This window comes from Malurus melanocephalus, unplaced genomic scaffold, assembly GCF_030028575.1.
Source record: "Malurus melanocephalus ecotype Western Australia unplaced genomic scaffold, MMel_1.1 scaffold_2, whole genome shotgun sequence".
NCBI lineage: Eukaryota > Metazoa > Chordata > Aves > Passeriformes > Maluridae > Malurus > Malurus melanocephalus.
The window spans coordinates 67,461-86,718 of NW_026623234.1; the positions used below are offsets into that span (position 1 = coordinate 67,461).

The 19,258-nt window shown below is 33.7% G+C and overlaps 1 long non-coding RNA gene across 1 annotated transcript in view; it reads right to left on the minus strand.

The window, feature by feature from the left end:
* LOC130572447 (uncharacterized) overlaps window positions 1-19,258 on the minus strand; it is a 145,684-nt gene that overhangs the window by 39,365 nt on the left and 87,061 nt on the right. Inside the window, exons 2-3 of the long non-coding RNA XR_008965217.1 lie at window positions 7,266-7,341; window positions 6,031-6,168 (exon numbers count right to left, since the gene is read on the minus strand). This is a non-coding gene — a long non-coding RNA (uncharacterized LOC130572447). The remainder of the gene's footprint in view (window positions 1-6,030; window positions 6,169-7,265; window positions 7,342-19,258) is intronic.

Genomic DNA, 19,258 nt, shown 5'->3' on the forward strand with positions numbered 1-19,258 from the left:
CTTTTCTCTGCTTGTGATCAGTAAAATACAATTACCCAATTACCTCCCATCATCTTAGCACTGATTGGTCAATTGCATTAACACTTGATGTCAGGGAAAGGGGCCGGAGCTGCTCYGACGTGGCATTGCTGCCACCTGCTTGACAGTCTGGGAACAAACCCAGGGTTACCTTAAAAAATCTCCCGAGTCGGAAAGCAGTAATTGAAAAACAAGGGATCATCTTAAGGAAAGGAATGTCAAAACTCATTTTCTTAAAAGCCTGCCTGATTCTGACAGTTCAAGCAGTATTCGCAGGTTCCAGCCCAGCCGCTGAGGCAGAGTAAATGACAGCAAAATGAAATGAGGTATAAAGTCGTCTTTGCAAAAGAARTACAGAGCAACCAGCACTCACAGGTACCAGCTCTGGCCACAGATGCAGAGGCACGATAATAATATGAAACAAGGTTTAAAGTTATCTCCGCAAAAAAAACAACGGTGAAAACAATCTGCATTGAAAAACAACCTGTTTTCTAATTATAGAAATAAATGGTTTTTTTTTAAAAAATTTGTATGCACATAGGAATTACCTGAAACACCATTTTGGCAGTTGTTCAAGGGCAAAAGCCCTTTGAAGGGTTTCAAGGTTTCAGTGAGTTTAAGTCCTGGCTCCAGTAAGCTGTGACAGCAATGCAAGAGTACGATGTCTAGGCTCACCTATCAAATCTGCCACAGTTTGATTAGAATAACTTCTGACCAGCATTTTTCAGTTTTCTCAACTGGCTCCCTAATTTGGGTTACTGAAGCAATACATGTTTGTCACACACTTACCTGCTTACCCACGTRTGTTAGATGTGCTTACCTATGTTACCTAAAATTCTCAGAACTGGACTTGTCTTGTTGCTCTAGGGGATCTAAGTTCAATGGAAATTTTACAGAAAATTTTGCACGTATAAGGTCAGATAYGCTACTCACTTCATGGAAACAGGATACAGATGATGTACGTGTTGGCATTTGCCTCTCTTAAAATCAGAAAGATATTATTTATAGATCTCACTCCTCCACACAACCTCCAAAAAAAGAATTAGTCAGGTGCTTTCATGGTAATTATAGCAAACTTCAAATATTAAGCAGTAACTGATTTTTTTTCCCATGCATATGATAATATCCCTCGCTCTTTGCTCAGTCCTCTCTCAAATAGTCGAGATATGTTTGGTATCCTTACTCAGGCTTCAGCTTTCCTGTGAAATTGACATACTTGGAAATAAAATAAACTTGAAGTTATATGTCATATTCGACGTTTTTCCAGAATTATAAAATCCATAAACTAGCTGAATTCAGTCAAGTAACACTTACTGAATCATTAACATTGACTTTCAGATTTATTTTACTGACTCAACAGGCTTTCTGGGGAGAAAATTCTACGAGATGGAAGTTAAGCAACTGGAACCAGGCCCATTCAGCATCTGATCTTACTATCTGTGAAATCAAYGGCAAACAAAAATTACCTGCAATGGGTGAAAGGCTGAGTGTGGAGCAATAATAAATAACCCAAACCCAGCAGTCTTTCAAAAATGCTAAAAAACTCTCTGGGGCTTTTTGGGGAAGGTTGAAAGTGTAGTAGGAGATGAAGYTGCTGACAAGTAACAATCTTTTTCTCAGTTGGTGAGCTTATTTTGTTCCTGTGTGATTCACTGATGCTGCTGGTGTATTTTGAGTCTACAAATGTCTTATGAGTCTTTTTACTACTCAAAATCAAAAAAAAACCACAAGGTTGTTCCTTTTCCCAGAAGGATAAAAACATCACAGTCTAATATGTTTCCTCCACTGGTTTGTGTTTTGGGGGTTTTTTTAGGGTTTGTTTTTTTTTTTTTTTTTTTTTTTTTTTTTTTTTTTTTTTTTTTTCCAGTTCCTGGACAATTTCCTGCTACTATAAAGAACCTGTGAGTGAAAGTACAGGTTTCCATAACTGAATTCAACAAATATATAAGTGTCAGGTACAGAAGATAAACAAATTTTGGGGACCCAATCAGAATCTAAGACACAAGCCTCAGCTATAACTACAGTATCTGATACAAARTAATACCTCACTTGTGATAAAATGTACACATTTTCAAATGACATTAAAATACACATTTCTAACAGATAACAGTACTTAAATAGAATACATGTATCTATATATACAAAGATAATACATTTGCTGGCTTAAATGTGACTAAACAAAACAAGGTATCAAAACTGCAATACGCTCTAGGCTATGATATGATCTTTCAAAAAGTTTGTTATCTTTAATACATCAATTAGGCTTTATCACCTAATAAACATAGAAGATAGCGTGACTAACTTCCTAGAACATAACTTTAAAGCAATCTAGTTTGCAATATTTATAAGATTCTGTGCAACATCAAAAACTAAATACCCTTATACTAAACAAAATAAAAAAATGTAATTGCATTATCTGTTTAACAAGCATATATGTTACATGTGTGTGAAACCTCATTAAATATTTTGCTATCATCACAATAAGTCATTCATTAATGAAATGTTAAAAGGCTATAATTAAATCTGGAGAGAATTGTGTTATGTTTTTCCTGCAGCACATTATATATTGTTGCCTTGAAACAATATTGTTTGTATAATGCCTTTGATCTTGCCCAATCCTGAGTATGGGAGGGTAACWAAACTCAAATGTATGAACTGGCAAATCTTCACATAATAAACATGGACAACAGATTGTTACAAAACACCCTTTCYGACAGACAAGGTGAGTTACAGAACTATAGTTCTGTGTGTGATTAACACTGGAAGAGACTAGTAGAGAGGACCAAACATTCAGTCATCTGGTGGAAGAGAAACATGGCTAAATCCTAAGAAAAGAAGATTCTTGCCCTAAAGAAAGGAGAAGAGAAACATTATAATTGAATAAACAAATTTTGAGGAAAAGAGTAAAACCAGACTGCTTTTCTTAGACAAAGTAAAATGCAATTGCAACATTTTCCAAAGTCAGTTGACAGCCTTGCCTTCCTTTTAAATAAAAATGAGGAAATTATAAAGAAAACTGTGGAACATAATATTCTTTCTATTTTATTTAGCTTTGCTGACAAGAACCTGTTTGCATATGGAGAGAGTACTTGAATTCTCTTACAGCTTACTACTTTCAAAAGGGAACAAAAATTGCTGACACATACTTTTGACTGCAGGATCAGGATCAAGCTCACTAATCAATTTATGAATGCAATGGGGATCCTAAAAATCTCAGAGTAATAAAATATRTATAATCTCACAGGAAGACTGTGAATTTTCTATTGTCATCAGAGCCCACAGTACATAATTTCCTGATTATGTGATTTCACTGATTACTGTTCAATTCTTTTAAATTTGTTTTGTGGGTAATTTTGTTTTGSAGGTAATTTATACTGGGTCATAGTGGCTTGGAAGAAGTAAAAGAAAACACATCCTCCTTCCAGGAAAATCTGTGTAAAACCACAGCACATGATTTAGGCACACAGATGTTTACATGACTGTTCAATAAACTCATCTCTTCATAGTACCACAATACCAATAATGTCTGGTAAAGGTGAAGCTGAATGATGGGTTTTATTGTTTATATTTGAAGGGAACCACATTCTCAAAACTTCTGTATGTTCACTACAAGTTCCTTGTGCAGCTGGGTTAATGGGAACAAATTTACMATTATTGTACATTTGTTCAAATTTTTATCTTCCATGTTAACAATCCATCAYTGAAAACAACTTGCTGTTTACAAAGACTTTCTAGAATTTCTGCTTGTGGAACCTAACTGGTAAGAAGATTTTTTTATAAAGTGCTCCTAGTTTCTCTTATTCWCTGTGTGTTTAGAGAATTATGTGCTTAGCATTCAACCAGCACTAGCAGAGGGTCTTTCTTTCCTAAAATGAATTATGCTTTGAGAAAACAAACGTGAAAGAAAAGCTACTAACAGAAAAAAGGCAAACTTTTCCTAATTTTGTTCTTGGGATTGTTTTGCAATTCTGACTAGGTACATATATATATATGTAAGGTTGGTAATAACTTCTACATTTATTGCAGAATGACTTTAGGGCACCTACCAAGAACAGTAATCCTTATACACATATTCACAAAGGTAATCACATAGTAAAATAAAAGAMAAAGTTTCCTTTGTACCCAGCAGATATATTCTGGTTCCACTGAGGGCAATGATAAGATTTCTGCTGGTTTAAATAAAACCGCAATTTTGCAGAGCATCTTTTTTTTTCATGTGATTTTAAACTTTGACTTCCATTCCAACGTCTATCTTTGACTTCAGCATCATGAAGACCAACATTAATCTTTACACTATTTTTTTTTTTTGCTGCTGTTATTTCCAAAACATTGAAGGACAATTTTTATTGAGTCCCAAAGCCCCTCACCACATGCACCCGAATGCATTTGTTCAAAACAGTTTACTCATGATCATTTCAGACTGTAGGTATGTTTCCTGAAATCAGAGCACAATTATTTCACATTCTATTCCCAGTTTTACTTTAACTAATTAGTCCAGATAAGGAGGAAGTGCATGACAAACCCCCTATCYTATGACAAAATTAATTATTATTATTTTTATTCAAAAAAAGGAAGAAGAAGAAGAAAAAGCAAAAGAAGAATGGCTTCATATTTTTCTGTTCCAGTTTCTGGTTCTTTACAATGGACATATTTTCAGCTTCTTATAAAATGTGAATGAATTGACTGAAATGCCTACTGTTTTCAACATTAAAAAATCTGAATTACAATATGGCTTAGAACAAAATTTCAGGAGTTTTCACTTTAAAACTGTCCTGAGAATAACATCCCAAATCCTGTCATTTTCCTTTTCCACTAATTTCAGGCTTAGAATTTGAATCTAAATGACCTTTCTGGGACAGTGCCATTGACATTAAACTGTTGTGAATTTGCTCTATAGGGAGGAGTAACTCCCTTGATTTCGGTGGAGCATCTCCAGATTAATGCAGGTGTAAATGAGAATAGCTCATAGCTCTTAGTTTTATATTCATGCCCCATTTAATATGTGTTTGGTTTTGTAAATSCTAGAATCATAAAATCATTGGGGTTGGAAAATGTTAGTAGAGTGAAAAAGAAGGACTGTTTCTTCTAAATTGAATTCTTAAGAATGTAAAATTTAAGAATAGAGACAACTAGACTTGGGCAGGGATGATACATCACTCTCAAAATAATATCTTTATAGTGTGACAGCCTTTTTTCCCCTCAGTGAATATTAAACAGCAAAAATATGATACTTTGGCACAGAGATGAATGTATCAGACATCCTAATTTCTTCTTCTGTGGAGTTATTGTGACTAGAAAGTACAATTTGCGCATATTGAGAATTAAATCTCAACCACATATGCTTCAAAACATTAATGAGAAACAATTTAGTAGCCATATTTTCCTAACTTKTGCACATGTTTAGCATACATTTAAAGTGAAATTCTGATACAGGGAGAAGATTTACTATTTAACTTCTGAGCCAAAGAAAAAGTTACATTCAAGATTTCTAAATTTTCATCACAGAAAACATATTGATTAGCTTTAACCATGCAAAGAAAGTTAGAGCTTTCAATAAATTGGAAAGGAAAAGAAATGTTTCACACAGAAGGCAAATTGTCAAAAAGAAGAAAAAAAGAAGAAAATTTTGTAATATTTTGCGAGGGGATAACTTTGATTTTCAAGATCTCTTTGCAGATTCCTATAAAATAAATTACTTCAACTAAATATCTTCGGCATCTTCTRTTTCTATGTCCAACATTGGGGCATAATTTTTACTTAAGCAAATTTTCATTTTGCCCTTACTTGTCAATAGGAAAAAAACCAACCCTGTTCTTTCATAGAGTTTTTTTCTTTTTCACTCCCTTCTCCCCCCCCCCCCACCCCACCCCCACTTAAGTCACTAATAGGTCATCCTTGGCCACCAGGAAAAAACACAAACTTCTTTTCTTCTTTTTTCTCCAGATTTATCTGAATTCAAATGACTTTAAATACTTCAATTCATAAAATCTATATAAGAATCTGTTTGCTTACCGTTGGTGTATGCAGGACAGCAGCTAGTGATGTGGGCATCAAAGGTGTTATAGCCAGGACTCACTGGAATTGTATTTCCAGACTCTTTGCATGRTTTCAAGCCAGATTATTTGGTTCTSTGCATGCCTGCTACTCTACCTGTAAAAGGGAAATAACACTGAACTGCATGTGTTAAAGTGCAAGGACTCACTGGAATTTGGACTAGGAAGGGTAAAGTTTCCCAGTGGTGTCAGTGCATGATRTGACACCATAATCATCATAAAATGTGCACTAAACCAGGCAAGGCAAATTGGAAAATAYAAGGTAGCAAATAGGATCAAAACCCACCCTCTAAATAATTACAATTCCTTTCTGTACCCTWGCAGTCAATACCTGATATTAAATGACTTAAGATCCCTGAATACATTGTAGTATAAACATACTTTGACAGATGGACTTAAATCAGATGGATGAAAAGTCAGGGAACCACTTAGGACCTCACGATGAACAAACATGTATTTGTACTCACAAATGTTCTGAATTATGGTAYAGGTTACTTAAAAAAATTCCTCTTCAACCTTAAGTTCCATGGACTTTCTGACCAAGKGCTCATCTCTTCCATCTCCACATACACATGAAAACTCCACTCATTTCAAGAGCATATGAAACACCTGATCATCTTTCAGTACTAATGAAAAACTACAAGACAATAATCAGCCTCTAAAAACTTTTTTGAAATTTACTGGGCTATTGGCCATTCCAAAACAGACCAATAGTCTGTCTAGTCCACTGTGGTGTTATTTCTAAGAAGAATACAAGATTATTCCATAACAGGTAGTTCCATAACTTTCACTTCGTAAAAGCAGTGTAAGTGGGAGAATAGCCAAGACCATTTTGCATCTAATTAACACTTAAGCCCTGGAAATATTACAAGTAGAAAAGGTAACTCTATATTTAGGAAAAAGGTTCAATATGAATAAACATCTTTGTCCCCATTAGGGCAGGATCCTTTGAAAATTTCTAAAAAAAATTTATGGCTGAGAACTTTTCTCATTTTTTATTGATCCCATATTAGCAATACTGATAAGAAGTTAAGGAATGCTGTCAGTCACAAGGGGTGACAATGATGCCAAGAATAATGACAATTTAAAGAGTATTTCCTTTTTATTATTAATGATACTTTGGACTAAGTTTTGCTGTAAACTCCCTGAACTTCATTTCCAGGTGGAATGGTCCAGTATTAAATCAAAACTCACCTTAATGAATCTTCAAGGTCTAAGSAAGAGTTTCTTGTCAAAGGGACTATTTCTGGTGATGAACAGGATAAAACACCTGTAAGGGATGAAACATTGTTTAAGAAGATGCACATCATGATTGTAAGATTGTTTGAGTGTAGGGAATAAAAAACCAGAAGAGATGATGCACAGAAGACTGTATTTTATCCACAGTTGTACTAAACACTTTTTGTTTTTTCAGACCTTCTATTTCTCTCTCCTTACTCTTTTCTGCCAGATCATATTAAGAYTGCACTTCCTTTAAATTGTATTTGCTTTACATTCTTTTGTGCATGTAGGTGGAAATATATAWAAAAAAAAAATCTCTGAGAGATAAGGAACACTATTGGCTTCAAAAATCACAGTACTGATAGTCTTTGAAAAATAAGAAGRACTAATATTAAGAAAATTAGAATAAGAGACTGAAGACAACTCTTCCAAATGTTCTTCAAAACTTAATGGCAAATACTTTTTGTAAAAATCAAGAGGAAAGGGGGTATGACCTTTCACTTAAAATGTTTCAAATGGGCCTTATTTTCAAAAGCAGCACAGCAATATTTGCTAAATCCAGTTCCATTTAAATGTGTTCTCCAAAGATGAGCCAGCTACGATGAGTCATCATTTTTGGAAAACATATTTAATAACTCCATATATGAAGGCATATATCTGGAAGCAGGAATTAACCATCTGTGGTCCTAAAGCACATATGGTACATTTTACTAGAATGTCTTTTCTGGAAAATAAATTTAGAAGAAAATATTAGTCTCAATCAAAAATTTTAATGCAAACTCTCACAAAACTAAGGTTGTTAAGTTGTTTCAACTTCATATAAAAAATTTCCACAGAAACATGACTTTCAAAGACAAATTAATTTGTTTTTTTTTTTTTTTTATTTCATGCTCCTGCTCTCAATTTTCTTAGGAAAATAAATACAAAGAAAATAGAAATATCTCAATTGTTATTTATTGGTATTAAAAGAAAAAATAAATTAATGGTTCCAAAGTAATCTTTTTTTATACATTTATTTTCTCTTAACATTTTCCCAAGAATTCATATAGTTACTGAAAATTACAGAATAGTATGAAAATTGCTGTTTCTTTTCCTGCATGACTACTGCAGAAGAAAGAATCAGAGACTGATTTGTTTCTGCCTTTTATAGAGATACCTAATTGATGTACATATGTCATCATATGTGTTTATCATGACAAATGGTAATGTTTAAATGTATTGTCATGGAGATTTTATAGTCATAAAGACTTAAAGAATAAACATTCATATAAATGAATATTTCAAATATCTGTGACAAATAATTTACAAAATTTAGATTATATATTCCAAAAATAAACCAGCTCTTAGATATTGGAAAGTATTTACTTTTAGAGAGATAGATGCAGATTGGTATTGAACTTGATAGTTCAGGATTTTCTGTTTGTTTATAGGCAGAGTAGTATTGGCATTGTTCCTATTAAATTAATGTGTTTAAGATAAGAAATTCTTATTTGTCACACAAGAATTTGAGCTTGCTGAATTCTTCAATTTAAACTTTTTTGAACATTAGAACATCAAAAAAACTGACAATTCTACAAACAAAACCTCTGGGAGATATTTTAAAAGGTGCTTAAACAKGTGGATTTGGAAAATTCTGTGATTTACAGATTTTGCCTCACTTCATTAATCGGCTAACTCCCATATGTTTGCATCTTTAAAAGCCTTCCAGAAGAGAACACTAATTTTTTTGGAATGCTAATAGAAATTAATAGATGCTAAATGTTTAATGTCTATGCATAACCTTGCAGGGGTAAGCATATCTTACAGGTAGACAGCACCATCCATGTCAAATTAATCATACCAATATTGAGACTGCCCTATTCTTTGAAGGACTTAATTTCTATTTCTTATTTCTTTTGAACAGAAGAAAACGAGCAGCTTGTCACTATGGTATTAGGTGGGTGGCAGTGCATGGCAGGATATGAGTCAGTCATYAAGCCTGCTGGTCAGTTTAAAAAAACCAAAAAGACTCAAAACAATCTACAACTTCTCAGAATGACTGGGGCAATTCCATGCAGAGAGAATATGCATTAGAAAATTTATTCCCAAATACAAATTTATTTCCAGAATGTGCTGATACTAASACAGAGAAAGTATTTGAGATACCTCTTCCCTACCTTCTGCAGAAAAATTCAAACATCAGCATCTCATACATTCCTACTTTAGCAAACTGATTGATGTTTTCCCTGGGCTAGTTCTGTATTATGCCCATGCCCATCTTTGGGATTTGATTCTCTAGGTATTTAGGTGAGATATTTATAGGGCAACCATGCTGATGAAGACCTTGTATGCTAAGCCCTAGAATGACAAGAATTTCTGCTTTGGTTAAATGAGAGCAAGTATATAAATATATCTAAGGCCTTTGTCACAAAACTGTGTGGGAGAGGCACATTAGGCAAGGTRCTAGAAGTGAGGGAAGCTCTAACTACTTGCAGCTATGACACATTATTATTCATTGCATGCCGTGTCACTCAGACTGTCATAATGCCCAGCAGAGAGCATGCACATTGTCAGCGCTGAACAGCCCCAAGAGGGACTGCAGAGGTACAGGGCATTCGGGGAAAACACCTCTCTAACAATCCAGGCACAAGTTTGCTGCTCTTTGTGAAACAGATCTGGCAGCACAAGCAAGGGGATCATCAACTGGTTGTAAACAACCAAAAAAATTTCATCCATTACAAGTGAAGATGCATCTGAAAAGGCTTCATGAGGTGGAGTCAGAATTCTGTATGTAAAATAGTCACTAAATATTATACAATAAGATATATCTATCTATATCTATATCATCTATATCTATATCTATATCATCTATATATCTATATTGATATCTAGATCTATATATCATCTATATCTATCTATATATCATCTATATCTATCGATATATCATCTATATATATCTATATAATCTATATATCTATATTGATATCTATAAATAATCTATATCTATATCTATATCTATCTATATATCTGCATCTATATCTCTATCTATCTATATTGATCTGTATCTATCTCCAAAGTATATATATATTTGGAGATATATATGCATCTCCAAAATGGTCTGAACAACGAACAGGTCAAATGCACCAACAGTTTTATGGGTATGAGTGTCAGCAATACTTTGTACTGAGGAAAAAGGGCTTATCAAGAGAAGGTAGAATCTGCAGGGTCAGAGAAGGCATAAATGTAAAAACCTACYCTCACCCAGCAAGAATGAAAATAAGTCAGCAACATAAGGAAATCAGATATAAGCATCAGGTTTAAACACACACAAAGGAGACGAATCAATTAGAAAAAGAAGGTAGTCTCAATTTCTTGAATAAGAAATAATCAGCTTATAGATATAAAAATTCAAAACCAGTTTTTATATATTTGAAAATTAGCACACAGGAATAAAAAATTACAGTTGATTTCCAACAAAAATATTATTTCTTGAGAATTTGCAGAAAATRAAATCACAATGGGCAAATTTATTTTCCACCACCATCTTTAACATTATTGCAATATTAAGATAACTTCTTCAGTTTTTCTGCTTCTCTCTGTTTTCTTTACCCATATACAGCATCACTCTCTGGTTAGGAGTTTYGGTTTTGCATCACTTTAAAGTCAGGCTTTAGCCCGAATTCAGAGAAATAATTCTCAGACCAGGTCAGAAAGCATTATTGTAGTGCCATTGCAACCAGCCCTGCATGAGACCTTCAGGCAGCTGATATCAGCACTTCCAAACCTTCTCAACACTTTACTTATGCTAACATATTTCTTTTAGAATACATTGGATAATATGATAAAAATCACACTGTGATCTTCCTTGTTAGACCATGAGTTTGAGCAGTAATGATTGAGGTGCAGAGCATTTCCTAGGAAACTTCTAAGAGGAGCTTAGATTATCTCCTCTATCAGGAACATCAGTTTGCTGGTAACATCATAATATCTATCATCTATCAATAGAGCCCAGTAAACTTACTACCTTTCAATTAACAAAACACTCACACAGAAAGATGCATTGATGCAGGTTTTTTTCATTACAGTGTGTCCACAATCAGTGTATAGGAACCGTTGTACAGACCCACAAAATGTACCCGCCTCTCAGCTTCTGGTAGGTGATTCACAGTAGTACCACACAGAATTCGCACATCAAGAGCAAAAACTGGGATTTGTGTTCAATTTCTTCTAAAATTTTAGTAGGCAAAAGACAATCATGTCACTGTCACGTCACCATCATTATTCAAAAGACACTGATATCAAAGGACCTGAACAAAACTTTATAAATTTATCAGGAATTTAGTGGTCTAAGCAGTACAAAGAACGTTCCTCACTGTGTGACCATTTCTGAACTCATGGAACAATTTGAGAACAACAGTAAGCAAGCAATTTAGAACAATGTGTCTAAGGGCAAAGGTGATATGGGAAGGTCAGGATGAATAGAAAAGTGAAAACTAGAAAGGATTTATRTATTCATATCTTCATTAAAAAGTCAATTTCTTTCAATAAGCACTGCACCATGTATGATTAATTTTTCATAAGATTCAGAATTGTCAACTGACAACTTCTAAAATTTGTTATAAAMCCCCCCTCATCTTTATACCTTTTATGAAACAGTCAAGCAAGACAAATAAAGGAGAGAGAAAATTGCAGTATGTGATGCTCTTTCTAGAACATTCTTGGTTTGGGTTTTGTTGGTGTTCTGGTTTTTGTTGGTTTGGGGTTTTTTTTTCTATTACTATTTGCAAGGGACAAATTACATTACAGAGTCATAACTTTGGAAGGGGTCATCCAGTCCAGTCTCCTGCCCAAAACAGATCTGATCAGAGCAAGTGTCTCAAGGCACCTCCAGCAGAGACATACARCACCTACAAGAGGCCACCATCTCTCTGGGAAATCTTACATACTTTTTAATCACCCCAGAGCTTTGGGAATTTTCCCCCTATTGTTAATATGAAAACTAGGAGCCACAGAGAGAGGAATGGCCTAGGAATGCTGCCTTTGCTGAGCTCACCATTGCAATGCTGATAATCAGTCTACTGAATGGACACCTACTATGTGATGTCAGAGGAATAAATAGCAGCAACTRTGCCAATCTGTGAACTAGAAATGTTTCACAAAATATTATACTACTAAATGTAAAATGAAAATACTAAAAGGGCAACCATAAAACCAGAAAAGGYGGGACCAAGGGATTAAGAATGAAGAAAGAACATCTGTATCTCCAGCACCTCAACAAGATTAGCTAAAGAAGTGATGACCATTATGAAAAATGATCAGCTGGRCATTGTGGGACATCTGGTTTCATTCTCTGCATTTTATTGATATCCTGCTGTTCATTGTGATACTCTGCTGTCCTGAACATATTCACTATTGAAAATCCAGTTAGAAGGAATTATCCTACATAGAAATGTTAATCTCAAATCCCAGTCTTTAAAATACAGAGAGTATAACTGGTACAGTATAACTACTACCCAAATGTGCCAGAAGCAGCTGTATTTTCCATTTCAAATTACACTGGATTATTCCAGATGAAACTGACCTACTTTAGCCTACATAAATGTATAGTGTAATTAGATATTGTATGTGTTYCTGAATTATTAAAAGCCAGGCTAAAAATAAATTTCATAAAAGACAAAATGCAGCAAGTTTCTAAATCTTGATTAAAAGTATGTGAAGGTTTTTCTAATACACTGATATGTAAGCTTAAAGAAAGTTAAATATTTAATCCAAATAAAGTAATATAAAATAGAAGATATAGGTAATTTTAGGATATGAATATACTAAGAAATATATTTACTGAGATTCTAAAAACCTAAAAAAGAGATCTAAAGAGATCTCTAAAGAGGTTCTGCTTCTGAAAGATACTTGAAAAAACTGAGAAAGCATAAGATAGTCTGTAGTCAAATATGGTGCATGTCTATTGAAATGGGAGGCCAAATGTCTACCAAAGATTTATTCTGAGATATTTCTAATGATTACCAGACAGTTCCTACCAGACCTGCTCAAACAAGTATGCACAATGACTTTGTCAGAATTACCTTCATAAGAAAAGCTCGATTGCTGGGCTGGAAGTTGGATTTCAGTGACCCCTGTGGTTCCTTGCCAACTCAGTATATTCTATGATTCTATACTATATGTTCACCTGTGTAAAAAGACTGTCAGCTCTACGTGTTTTATACATACATATGYATATGTGTATGCATAYACCTACTTTGTCTGCTCCATACAAGCAGAATAAATATAATTTTCTGTGCAAACAAAGCTCTAAATATTAACCTAGAGAAAATAATTTGGAGATACTGATAAAATTTAACAGTTACATGAAGAAAGAGAAAACTAAATTATCAGAAGACATGAAAAATCAGTTAGGGATCAGCATATAAATTGAGGTATTTCCTGACAACTGTCATTCTTATGCCAAAGTTCAGACAAGCAATGAAGGTGTCTCACTCTGACAGTCTTTCTYTGCTGCCTGCCAGCACTATCAAAGCATCAAGGCTTCTAAAACAAAATCAACTGATTAAAAAACTAGAACAAAAYGAGGCCAAATTATTTTCTTTCTTATTACCTTATTACCTGTTTACAAGAAAAACTCTGCATTGTAAAGGAGATTTATGTAATGCTGTTTGATCGAGGAACTTTGTCACATTCTGATGCAGCAAAATACTCTTTTGGCTACAGACGCCTTTTTTTCCCCMTATGTACAAGATGTGACCACAGACTTGTGAAAGACAAGCTGGGAKATTGCAGAGTTGTTTTGACTTATGCCTACTGGGCTGCACAGGTATCAAAYAGGTTATTTAAAGAGTTGTCAACAAGTCTTAAAATATCCGTTAATAAAAATTTCATGTGAAGTCTTAAAAACACAAGAGTGATTTCTAATTATTCTCAAAAMAAAGGAATTGTAACTCTAAAACACAGTCCTGCACCTCCTCCGGAACACAGCTGGTAGGAGAAAATAAGCAGTGCTAACTTGCAGGATTGTTATTATCAACATTCTTGGCACCTGCRTGAGTTAAAGCAAATTTCACTTTAATTCACAGCCACAGAAGAAAACTTGAGAAGTGGGGAGAAAAAACTTTCTCACTTTAAGAATATGTAACCACAACCTTCTTCAAGCTGCACAGTAACCTTGATTGTAATTCCAGTTCCAAAATGTTCAAATCACCTAACAGAAATAAAGGAACTTTTATGTTCCACATTCCAGGTAAATTCAGCAAATACAAGTAAACTCTTGATTTTCTCATTGCCCTCAATTACCACTCTACATAACAACAGATTCGAGTGCCAATAATGYCACTTGACAGGAGAAAGTGGTTGCACACAGACTTTTCCAAACATTTGTATTTGCATGACCTTAAATGACAAAACACTTATTTTATGTCTGCATTTTCCACTCTTATTTTAWATACTGATATATGCAAATCAATTCATTCTTGAATAACTCTCAAGTTACTAAAAAAGTACTACACAAAATGAAGAAATTCTGATGACAGTTGAATTAGCCACAAATTGCCACCTAGATTCCACTAGAATTGGAGAAAAAACTGATTTGAACACATCTGCTTGTTGGACTTGCCATGTTTTAATGGTCTGTATGAAATACAGGGGGAAAAAAAATATTTCCTTTACCAAAAATTTCAGAATATTTAGCTCAGAGTCATTTGCAATATTCTTGCACTTAATTCTCATAGACTGGCTCCCACATACCCATAAACAATTTGTTTGCCTCTTGAAAGTCATCGTTATCACTTTAGGCCATCAGTTAATTAATTTTATTATTGTGTATGTTTGAGGAAAACAACTCATTCATGCAATCTATGGGAAAATCACTGCTGTTTTATATTCTGAGAGTCTGAAGAGAGGCTGTAAATAGCAGAAATATAGTTTTATTAATATTTTGAAGTCAAAGAGGTAACACAAACCAGTCTGTTTTGCTATTTCGAAACTAAGAACAGGTTTGTACTTTGCCAATACAAAAAGAAACACTAAAATTTAGAAATAAAATAATTTGATGTGGTTTGAGTGTAAAACTAAAATTCACCTTGAACCTAGAAGCCATCTATCCCATTTTACATTTAGAAAATTTGTTCCTTTAAGCAGGTAATTTTTTCACTACTTTCTATCGCTTCCTCTCACTTTCTCTTTCACTCACTTCCTCTCTCATAAGGTAAACTGTCATCTTTTTTGATAAGCACTCTWTATTTCTCAGAAAGAATGTAGTAATAGATATTCCTCTACCTTATGGTCCAATATTTCAGTGTCTTTATTAGAATGTGATTCCAAATAATTACTTGGAAAAATGCACTCCAGTATAAACTCTTATCCTACATAAAAACTCATATCCTAMATAAACCATATTCTATATTAACCAACATATCCTGCCCACATTCATCATGGATTGTCCTTGTTTCCAATAACTTTACAAGCGCTGAAAACTTTTACTGTTCCCCCACTTCCATACCTCATTTTCCTCTTCTTTTCAATGTCACTTGTTTCAGTWCCTTCTGATATGTCAGCTTTCTAGACATTCTTTTTTTCCCCATGGCCAAAATATGTAACAGCTCAGTTTTGAAGTTGAATTTCAATTTTCATTAAAAACCTCAGAAATCCAAAGCAAAATATAACATTGCATAAAAGATCAAAAAATGTGCCTTTTGTTCTGAAATTATTTTTTTCAAAATTGGTTTTAGTAGAAAGAAAATGAGAGAAAACTTTATTTTGAAACTAGTATACACTTTCTTTTGGTTTTGCAGTAAAAAAGATCAGCTAAAAGATCATAACACACACCTGCATTCATAATTTTGTCTTTCAAAATAAAGAAGTTTTACACAAACTCRAAGGTTAAAATGAAAGCTCTTTCAAAAACCTCAAAATCCTAATTGCTAACAGATACATAATCTGCACTTCTGAAATAAATTATTCATGAAAAATTGTCCTGTCAATATTGCCATATACTTATTTGAAAACTACCTGTGAAAATGCCAATCCGTTTATAAATGTTTTGTCCAYAACACCAAGTACTTCTGGGTTATTGCCTACACCATATTCAGCGTTACTTCTTTGTGAGATTCAGTGTTAAGTGACTCCCAAATCCTTCTAATAATACAGCTACTAGTTTGTTATTCAGTTCTATCTGTACTTAACATTATGATTTTTCATCCAGCTTTTCTTTGCTTGGTTTCCATTCATTTTTCCCATYTGAAGTTTCTGTATTAAACACAGTGCTGTTTCTTACAAGGATGAAAGGCCACATACCACCACTTTAATCACACTTGATCGAATTCACATCTGAACAATGCATTCCAGATACCCATTTTCTAGATATTTGTACTTYAGATCAGCAATTGAAGACAGAAATAAACAATAAATACTACAGCAAAAAGTGAAGATGGAAAAATGTCACTGTATGTGACTCAGAGTGATGATTTTCAAAAGTTTGTTCTACATTTGAAATGAGACGACGTTGATGCATGACAAGGCACAAACAACCATTGCATGCAACTTTGTCATTCCCATAAAAATGCCTGTGTGGGTTTTATCAGGAGAGAAAACTACTGTCTGAAAATTGCTGTAAGTATGTTGCTGAGTTTAATAAGAGCATTAGTGCTTAGTACCATCCTACAGTGCTATTCCAGCRCCTACATGACTTTTTCAATCTTAAATAGAACAAAGACCCAGTTTAAGAATTTTAGTGATTAAAATGCCTGTGGAGAGATAGTGAAAAATAAAAATATTGTTACGCAACTCATCACATCATCATTGATCATAAAACAACTCAAAAACATGAGTGCATCATTTAGGCCACACCATCTGAATAGACATATATAGAAAAATTAATGTCATGTTCAATAGGCATCACACTTGAACTATCATATAACCAGTTAAGGGAAACCACATCTCTACTTACACAGCACTGAACTCTAAACTGTCTTCCCTTTTGCAGATTTCTTTTGAGAGTGAATTAATGAAATCAAGTACATTCTTGTAAACTTAATCATTCTAGGCTGTTCTGGGAGGTAACAAAAAGGTTCTAACATAGGCATTTGCTGAGTGTTTGACATAAGAAGAGAAGTAAGGACTACTTCCCAAAAGACAGAGTAGAAAAGAATTCTGAACATTTTATGTTTTATGCAATTCTAAAACCCGCTAGTTTTAAAACAATAACTTTTTTTATCTATAATCCTAATCAATAAATTCACTGCAAAATAATTGAGTTCATCTCAACGATTTTTTGAATAATATTTCTAGCCAGTAGTTAAAACTTTGTAAATGGCAAGWCATAATTCAAAGGTCAATCAGGGTATTGAGAGCTGTGATATTCAAAAGTACCCCTCAACTTTGYATCCTAGGCTTGCACTTGGATACCCTTCAGTGTCTTACTAAATCCCAGATTTCTTGAACTGCTTGAATGAATCATTTCGCCTCATTAGAGTCCAGTCCCTTCTCCTATTCATGGACTTTCAACTGCAAATAAATTTTTTAAAGGTTTCTGTTTCTTCAGCTAATGCAGTAATGCTAACATGTCTGAGGCTTTTTAAGTAAGAAGGAAAGTTTTTTTCTGCTATTAGAAACCTTATTYTAAGTTTTACATTTTCTTGCATTTTATATACAATTAAACTAATTCACTGTGGAGTTTAAATGCTGTGTGAGTCACACCTGATTGCAAATGAACATTCACTTTTGGAAGATCTAGTCCAAATACAACCCTTACACAACGAGACACTTACTTGTGTTCATAGCAGATCTGTTTCATGTTGAAAATTATTTCTACAGAAAATATTCACATTAGCTTCATTTCTACACAAAAAAAAAAAAAAAAAAAAAAAAAAAAAAAAAAAAAAAAAAAAAAAAAAAAAAAAAAAAAAAAAAAAAAAAAGCCCAACCAAGCACCAACACTTAGAAGGGTAGTTAATATCACTGAAAAGCACCGAGATTCTGAAATTCTAAAAAAAATTGGTATGAGAATTTGCTAATTCTCTAGGTTTAAGATTATCTGCTTTTTCTTTAATGTGAACACCAAAGTAATGAAGACAACTGTCTGCCATGTGCTGAAGACAACTGCATGCTGAACACAGTTTGTATTTCAGTAACCACATAACACTCCTACTATCAAAGATCCTAATTTATAGGGATAAATACAGTACTATACACAGTGGTGTAGAAACTCACCAGAAGGCCTGGCAACCATTTACAAACCACTTAAATTCTAACTGAGGATTTAAATAGTCTATAGCTCTTATGTAAAACTGCTGTATAGTGACTACTTCATCTGCTAAGACAAAGCAAACTGCCTATTGATAAATTAATAGCAAGCCATATGTGGAATCATCTGTATATCTGATTGATGTGTATATCAAATAATTATAGTCCAATAATTACTGACCACACCTAGAAATCATTATGCAAGGAATGTATTTATATTTCACAATCCCCTCACTGAAGTTCCACATCAGTCCGGCTTTAAGCACCTAAGTTTCAGGATATTTTTCTGATCTTGCATATACATTGCTGTTTATTAGAAGTTCTGTGTTTCACCTTCACTGTAGTGTGACAAGAATAACCACGAATAAACACCAACTAAATCTTGCAATGGGACCATAATCTCCACACAGCCTGCAACATTYCAACAACTAAGTCAGAAAGACAAATTTACCATCTTAACATGCAGTAATTTCACTCTTCAACCCTGTGAAAACCACCCCWAAGTGGGCAAAATAAGATAAGCCTGGGGGAAAGAAAAATCAAGTAAGTTGCTATTTTTTTTTTATTATTTTAACTTAATCTATTAACCAGATAACTTAGGGCATTTTTATTTTCTTCTACAATTAAGAAATATTATGTTCTATGCCATACAGAGATTAATATTTGAAGCAGTATTGCTTATAAAAATAACAGGAGAAMTAAAACTGCATTGTTTAAAGAAAAGTTTGAAGCAATTTCAC